An 8,142-nucleotide genomic window follows, 5' to 3' on the forward strand; every position below is an offset into this window, starting at 1 on the left:
AAGCTAAACCAACCGACGGCTGACTGCATATATCTACTACAGTACATGGGATCCATTCAGTATAACTAAACACAGCAACATACACATGACAAATACGTTCAGTCTGTACTTCAGCGCGTGTGACGTGTGAGGGCTCGCGCTCTTCAGAGACAATCACAGAATATGACAGAGCTTGTGTTTAAAAGCCAAACACACTAGAATGGATAATTCACTGAAAACGCAACACAAGTCTCTGTTCTCTCTGCAATCTCTGATGTAATCAGCCTGGTTCCCTTTATATTAGCGCTGTTTTGGACGGATTGTTTGAACGCATTTGCTTCCTAGATCATTAGACTGAAAACTTTCACGGAGTTTACCAGCTTAAAATGATCTAATCGCAAGCAGAGAAGCAAAATTGGGTTAAAGGGTTAGAACAGAAATTGTGCTTCAGTAATTTTGCGTTAACTGCGTTAAATAATTTTAACGCGTCAAGGATTGTAAAATTAATCGCATGCGTTAACGATGACAGCCCTAATTTAAAGTTTTTTTTATTATGTATGTATAGAATTAGTGAATAAATAAATTAATAAATAAATATGTATGCATACATAAAATGTCATTAATGTAATATATATATATTTTTTTATTTCAATATAGTAATCTTTAATTATTAGTAACTATTTCTGAGAAAAAAATAGCCTAATGCATAAAGTGTTATATTTTATTTAAATACAGTCATATGTCATTATTACTAAGTATTTCTGAGGAAAATAATAATGCATAAAGTGTCATTTTTATTGTATAAATAAATATAATAATATAATAATAAATTATTGTTATTTAAATATATTAATCATCCATTACTACTAACTTTGAGGATAGATAGATAGATAGATAGATAGATTATTTTTATTTAAATATAGTAACCATTCATTATGATTAAGTACATTTGAGAATTAATGAATAAATGAATGAATGAATTAATAAAAATATTATTTTTATTATTTTTATTAAAATATAGTAACCATTCATTACAATTAAGTACATTTGAGAATGAATGAATGAATGAATGAATGAAAATATTATTTTTATTATTTTTATTTAAATATAGTAACCATTCATTACAATTAAGTACATTTGAGAATGAATGAATGAATGAATGAATGAAAATATTATTTTTATTATTTTTATTTAAATATAGTAACCATTCATTACAATTAAGTACATTTGAGAATGAATGAATGAATGAATGAATGAAAATATTATTTTTATTATTTTTATTTAAATATAGTAACCATTCATTACGATTAAGTACATTTGAGAATGAATGAGTGAATGAATGAATTAATTAATTAATTAAAATATAATTTTTATTTAAATATAGTAACCGTTCATTACGATTAAGTACATTTGAGAATGAATGAATGAATGAATGAATAAATAAATAAATAAAGTAAGTAAGTATTCATTGGTAACTACTCATTGGAGGGCAATCACACTAACCTGTGGTCAATGTTTGTTGTTTCTTTTCAGGCATTATGAGACGGTGGTCCCCCTGGAGGACCCCATCATCACAGAGGTCACCTCTACGCTGCAGGAGTGGTCTGTCCTGTGGAAGCAGCTGTATGTGGTGAGTTCCTCCTCCTCCTCTTCTATCTCTACTCCACTGTGGGCAGGAAAGGCGATGCCGCTTGCGTGTGCTACAACAGCAAGCATCACTCGAGAGACTGGATTATAGTGCTTTCAGTGATAGAACCATCTTCGCTCGATCTAGTAGACCGTTTGAGTGCGCTTTGTACAATATTTCATAAGTATGTAGTTTTGAAGGAAATACACACCTGGCACATGAGAACATAGAGTAACCATTTAAAAATGTATCGCAGACTGAATGCAAGAATGTGTTTTCTCTCTATCTCTTTCTCTCTCTGAACAGGCTGCTAGTAAACAAGTTTCTGTGCAAATATTTTGTAAACTACAGTAATTTACGTAAAAATGGTTGATTAAACAAAAGAAGAACAAATTTATCAAATGTTTCATGAATTGTATAATCCGCATAAGAATGGTTAAAAATGATTAATGAAATGTGCAGAACAAATTTATGAATCACATATTTGACAATTTATGTATTGCATGGTTGTGAACGATTCACGAAACAAGCATAATGAATTTATAAATACATTTATGAATGTTCAATAGTTCACATACAAATGATTACAAACAATCATGAAACAAACAAGCAGAACTAATTTATGCATCAAATGGTTGCGAGTGATTAATGAACCTCAAGTATTATGAATTTAAGTGCATGTTTGATAGCTTACCGAAGAAAGTTTACGAACAATTCATAAAACTCAGTTATTGCAAATGTATGGAGCGCACGTTTGATAGTTTACTCAACAAAGTTTACGAACAATTCATAAAACTCAATTATTGCAAACTTATTAAGTGCATGTTTGATAGTTTACATAAGAAAGTTTATGAACAATTCATAAAACTCAATTATTGCAAACTTATGAAGTGCATGTTTGATAGTTTACACAAGAAAGTTTATGAACAATTCATAAAACTCAATTATTGCGAATTTATGAAGTGCACGTTTGATAGTTTACTCAACAAAGTTTACGAACAATTCATAAAACTCAATTATTGCGAACTTATGAAGGGCATGTTTGATAGTTTACATAAGAAAGGTTATGAACAATTCATAAAACTCAATTATTGCGAGCTTATGAAGTGCATGTTTGATACTTTACACAAGAAAGTTTATGAACAATTCATAAAACTCAATTATTGTGAATTTATGAAGCACATTTTTTTATAGTTTATGCATGAAAGTTTACGAACAATTCAAACAACTCAATTATTGCAAATTTATGAAGCACATGTTTGATAATTTAAGCACGGAAGTTTACGAACAATTAAAAAAACTCAATTATTGTGAATTTATGCAGCGAATGTTTGATTTTTTTTTTTTTACATTAGAATGTTTACAAACAATTCATGAAACATAGGCAGAAATGATTTATGAATTGCATGACTGTGAATGATTGCATGGTTGAGAAATGATCAGAACAAATTTATCAATCAGGCAATTTGAGAATTGACATGGTTTTGAATTTTTCGAATCGGATATTCAACAGCATAAGAATAGTTTTACGAATGATTTGGAAAGGAAGTTGCTGTGCTTGTATTTCACAAATGAGGCGTGTTCTGTCCTATTCTGCCTCAACCAATGGTGTGAGTTGTAGGCGGGGCTACCGGTTTATACCGTCAGTAGCATGGAAATTGAGAAATGCAAGAATGTTTTATTGTCCATTTTTCTTTGCCCTCCCTCTGAAATGCAAAAGGAAGCTTTCTGAATTACGTTATCTTAGATTAATGAATGAATATCAAAGAGCACTTTTAAGTTGCCTAAGCAAAGGCCCATGAATCTGATGTGAAGAATGATCAGGCAGAAGAGGCTCTGTGAAAGTCTTGAATGTGCTGCTCTCCTCACACAGAGACACTATGAGATCTGACAGAGCCCTTTATGTAAGCCTGTACTGAGGATTACCAAGCATTAGTGTACGACATGACAATAGAGCTCTCTCTCTCTCTCTTCTCTGTGACTCTGGAGGTTTTAGGGATGCCAGACATGACGTAACCACAAAAATTTTAACAGCGTTGATTCATCATCCATCATTGCTTACTGCCATTTTGACCATCTACTGCTCAACACAAAGATGACACAGCATTTTTTTTTTGTTCACATGTTCATCATGTACTGTACGTTTCAGGGAGTACATGGCTTTGTATTCTTAATATAGTTTAATGTTTGCTGTCAATTGTCCTCACAAATAAGTGAGGTTTATGCTTAAAACAAGAGCAAAACAAGTGGGGTAAGAAAAAGTGTAGTCTTTGAAAATACGTTTTAATATATTTTTCTTAAAAAAATAGTTTTAAGGATTGTTAGATACTGATTAAAACTGTTTTTTGCAGTGTTCCAGGACTCATCACATCAGAGAAAGCAGCTTGTTTTTGCTATTTTGACTATTTTTAAACCGTAACGTGTTTCCTCAAACACCTTTTGTTCTCAATCATCACCAATTCAAAGACATGAAAGCTTGTAATAAGGCTTCCAGGATTCTGACAGCACTTGTAATGCGGCTCAGAAAATCAACGCTAATTTGGTGGCTGGCTGAATCAAGGGTGACTAATTCGGACTGATTTGGGTTGCGTAACGAGGCGAACACAGAGTATCGCGAGGCTGCCGCTCAGCTTTTAACGAAGATTCACACTCCGCGGCTCCGGTTAGGAAAACGTGGACAAGACAACAAGCAGCCAGTCACGTGGAAACGCTTGTTGAAATTATTGTAACAGCAAGATCTCAATGTATCTGGGACTCAAACCAAAGCCTCCACTCTTATCAGAAGCCAACGCAGGCGATAAGTGTATTTGACTAATTAGTGAGCAGTGTTTTCTGAATTTGCTGTTCACAGTTTGGCTGTGGCAGGTCTGGCAGATGCACTTTGTCATCTTCACATTGCTGTGGATGTGCTATTAGCAGTATGTTAATATTATCTCGTGTGCTTGGCAGGTTTGGCTAGGTTTGGGTGTTTATAACTGACAGTCTGACTGTAATGTTTATTTAATTGTGTTTGTTAATTTCACCGTTGCGGTCTATCAGTCTTATAATGCATGGCAATGGTAACAAAATGTGAGTGTAAAAAAAACATGCACAGACAAACTCAAATTATACCCTACGGCTCGTGACGACACATTGATGTCCTAAGATACTAAACGATCGGTTTGTGCCAGAAACCGAACAGTATTTATATAATTTTTTTACCTCTACTACACCACTATGTCCAACTTCCTTGAGTGCGCGCACGGCATCCGATGCGTGAGGTGTGTCCGCGATCTGGCGTGGTTTGGTGAATATTAAATGACTTCTTTATTTTTTTTTTTTACAAACGCAACTTAAAAAAATCTCTTAAAACACTTTTGAAAATGACTAAAAATATAGATTACTGAACAACAGTATACATTCTGTAACAAATAACAGTAAGCATCAACATGCTTTTTTATATTTGTGGTGTTGTATGTTTGTGTGTGTGGTATAGAATATAGTATGTTGTTTACATCATGTTTGTGGTGTTGTATGCTTGTGTGTTTGAGAGCAGTGAAGTGCTGAGTATGTAATGTGTGGTGTTGTATGCCTGTTGACTTGCATGTGTGAGTTTTGCGATGTTCTGTGGCATTAAAAATGCACCTCCCCACGAACAGAATTAATCTTCCCGCGATAATAGCTATAAAGTCTAGCTGTTTACCTATTTCTGTGTGCGACAGTGCGGAGCGACATTGTGGAAGGCGGAGGAGTTTATCGCTAAATGAGGAGCTGCTTCTACAATCTGTAACTGGTTTGGTTAGGGCTGTACAGTGCATACAAAATCAGTCTGAATAAATGTACTGCAGTAGCATGTGTGCGATACAGTTTTGCATGTGTATGAGCCTGTTTACTAACCTGTTGTCCAACAAAGATATCATTTATTGATGTGCTTTTTCTCCAAATTAACTTAATAACATAGTCGAGTGTTTGAAATAACTTATTTTTGTGACCAGACGGGGTTTCATATTACAGATTGATAGTATTATATACAGTAATAAAGGCTATGTCGATTAGCATTGCATTATTAATATTCTTTCCTTATAAAAAATACCCAAGGTGCAGTGAAGTGCTGAGTATGTAATGTGTGGTGTTGTATGCTTGTTGACTTGCATGTATGAGTTTTGCGATGTTCTGTGGCATTAAAAATGCATTAACAAGACACTTAACAAGTATAAAAAAAAAAATTCAACATCCTGTTATGCAAAGTTACCCCCTGTTTACATTGCACACATCTGCGGCTCCGACGAGGCTCCGGCGAGGTTTTGTTCCGTACTCCATATGGTGCCAACTCACACCAGAAGTGTTTCAGTATATTGGAGGTAAGAAGCGCCTGTACTGTGAGGAAGACTGAGTACATGCGAGCAAGATATACAAAGTGAATGCCATGCAGACATGCATTTAATCATAAAGGTTAATCAAAAGTGTTTTTGTGTGTGTGTGTGTGTTCTAACATGGTTGGCTAAATATTTACATTTTGTCCAGTTTAATTCTGTTTATTCCACTCATACAATTCCTGCAATTAAACTCCACGCCTTGTCCTTTTTTAATTTGTCCTTGTAAAAACAGGGTTTCTACAGACATGAACAAGTTAAATTTAAGACTGTTTAAGACCTTTTTAATACCACCTTATACAAAGATATCATTTATTGATGTGCTTTTTCTCCAAATTAACTTAATAACATAGTCGAGTGTTTGAAATAACTTATTTTTGTGACCAGACGGGGTTTCATATTACAGATTGATAGTATTATATACAGTAATAAAGGCTATGTCGATTAGCATTGCATTATAAATATACACTGAAAAAAATAATATGCTAGATTTACTTATAAATATACAGTAGTGCATCATTTTTGCATCCCTCTTCTTAAGTAAATTTCGCATGGAATTTTAAGCAGTGTTACCTAAAAATCTTTAGTTGGCATCAAATCAAATCAAATGTATACCTCAGTGGCTTGGGGTAACTCAGTTTTACAGAATACATCAGGCCAAGACAGGCAACACATGCATTGCAACACTGGACAATCTTGACAGAACCTCAACACCTTTCAAGACTATTTCTGCCTCTGAAGGACTACCATCTGGAGAGCCCCCTTGTAGGGTCTTCTTGGGCTATTTCCCGATCAGTGTCCTATAACACAAAACAATAAAATAATAAAATGCATATTGTGCTTTTTTGGTTGTTTGTTCATTAAGGGGGTAAAAACACAAAAAGACAACAAAATATGTCAGGCTCAACTTTGTAAATCAGGGGTTAGAAGTTTTGCAAGTCAAGTCAAGCAGGATTTTCTGAAAAAATCAAATCAAATCAAATGTATACCTCAGTGGCTTGGGGTAACTCAGTTTTACAGAATACATCAGGCCAAGATGGGCAACACATGCATTGCAACACTGGACAATCTTGACAGAACTTCAACACCTTTCAAGACTATTTCTGCCTCTGAAGGACTACCATCTGGAGAGCCCCCTTGTATGGTCTTCTTGGGCTATTTCCCGATCAGTGTTCTATAACACAAAACAATAAAACAATAAAAGGCATATTGTGCTTTTTTGGTTGTCAGGCTCAACTTTAAAACATGTATGAAGCTCACTGATGGAGACAGCCAAGCAGTCATTAATCTGACCAAATCATTCAAACAAACAAACAAAAAAAACGTTTAATTTGATTTATTTTAAGATTAGTCATTGTATTTTCAAATTTGCACTTTCCACTTACTATAAAAGTAATTTCAAAGCAAACAACACAAAATGTACCATATTCACTCATCTGGTAATGTGGTAATGTGCAATCAGATTGTCAGTGTTCTCTGATAGGAAGACAATCAAGCTGTGATCCTGAGTACAAACAGAAATAGAAATTCATGTTAATATTAAAAACAAAATAAAATGCATGACACAGTAATGACAGTGAACATCTATGATTTAAATGCTAAAATAAGTAAGCAGGATTTTCAGTAAACAGTAAACTTCAGTAGACTTTACTGTATGAATTCAATATACAGATTCTAATCAAAGTTAAAGTTAATCAGTCAAGAGTGTGCGCGCGCGCAGAAACGCTTATGTCAGGATAGCACGCGAGTAAAATCATTTGAAGGTTATAACTGGAATGGCTATCTACCGATATATACGCCCAGGTCTACCACTACAATGCTAACATATGATGTGTATGTCGTATCATGCAGTATGTTGAACTGCCACTGGTACAACGTCGCTGTAGCACGATTAACGTTAGCCTACGAACAAAGGCAGAGTGTAAAAATTAAACGTACAAAGTTTATTTTGGTCTCACAAAAAGTTGTGACTCCGGCGTTCACGCACATGTTTAAGTGTTCATTCGATATCTAGTAAAATATATGATAAAGAAAAGTTCTACTTATTTCACATAACAGCTACTTACCTTCACAGGGGATGAGCAGTCCTCTTCTGAGATCTGGTTTACTAAAATGGCCACCACAAATTGCGCGTTTCAAAGTTAATCCAGTTCGTCACGTGGTATCTGCTTGGATCCTAAAAAA

General features: G+C 34.3%; 1 protein-coding gene across 1 annotated transcript in view; it reads left to right on the forward strand.

Moving 5' to 3' along the window:
- Nucleotides 1-8,142, forward strand: part of LOC107750976 (dedicator of cytokinesis protein 3-like) — a 150,430-nt gene that overhangs the window by 5,360 nt on the left and 136,928 nt on the right. The window contains exon 2 of the mRNA XM_016566543.1: nt 1,513-1,609. The gene's annotated coding sequence lies outside the window, so the exon portion shown is untranslated. The remainder of the gene's footprint in view (nt 1-1,512; nt 1,610-8,142) is intronic.

The sequence above is a fragment of the Sinocyclocheilus rhinocerous genome, unplaced genomic scaffold, assembly GCF_001515625.1.
Source record: "Sinocyclocheilus rhinocerous isolate Xijiao unplaced genomic scaffold, SAMN03320098_v1.1 scaffold812, whole genome shotgun sequence".
In the NCBI taxonomy this organism is placed as follows: domain Eukaryota; kingdom Metazoa; phylum Chordata; class Actinopteri; order Cypriniformes; family Cyprinidae; genus Sinocyclocheilus; species Sinocyclocheilus rhinocerous.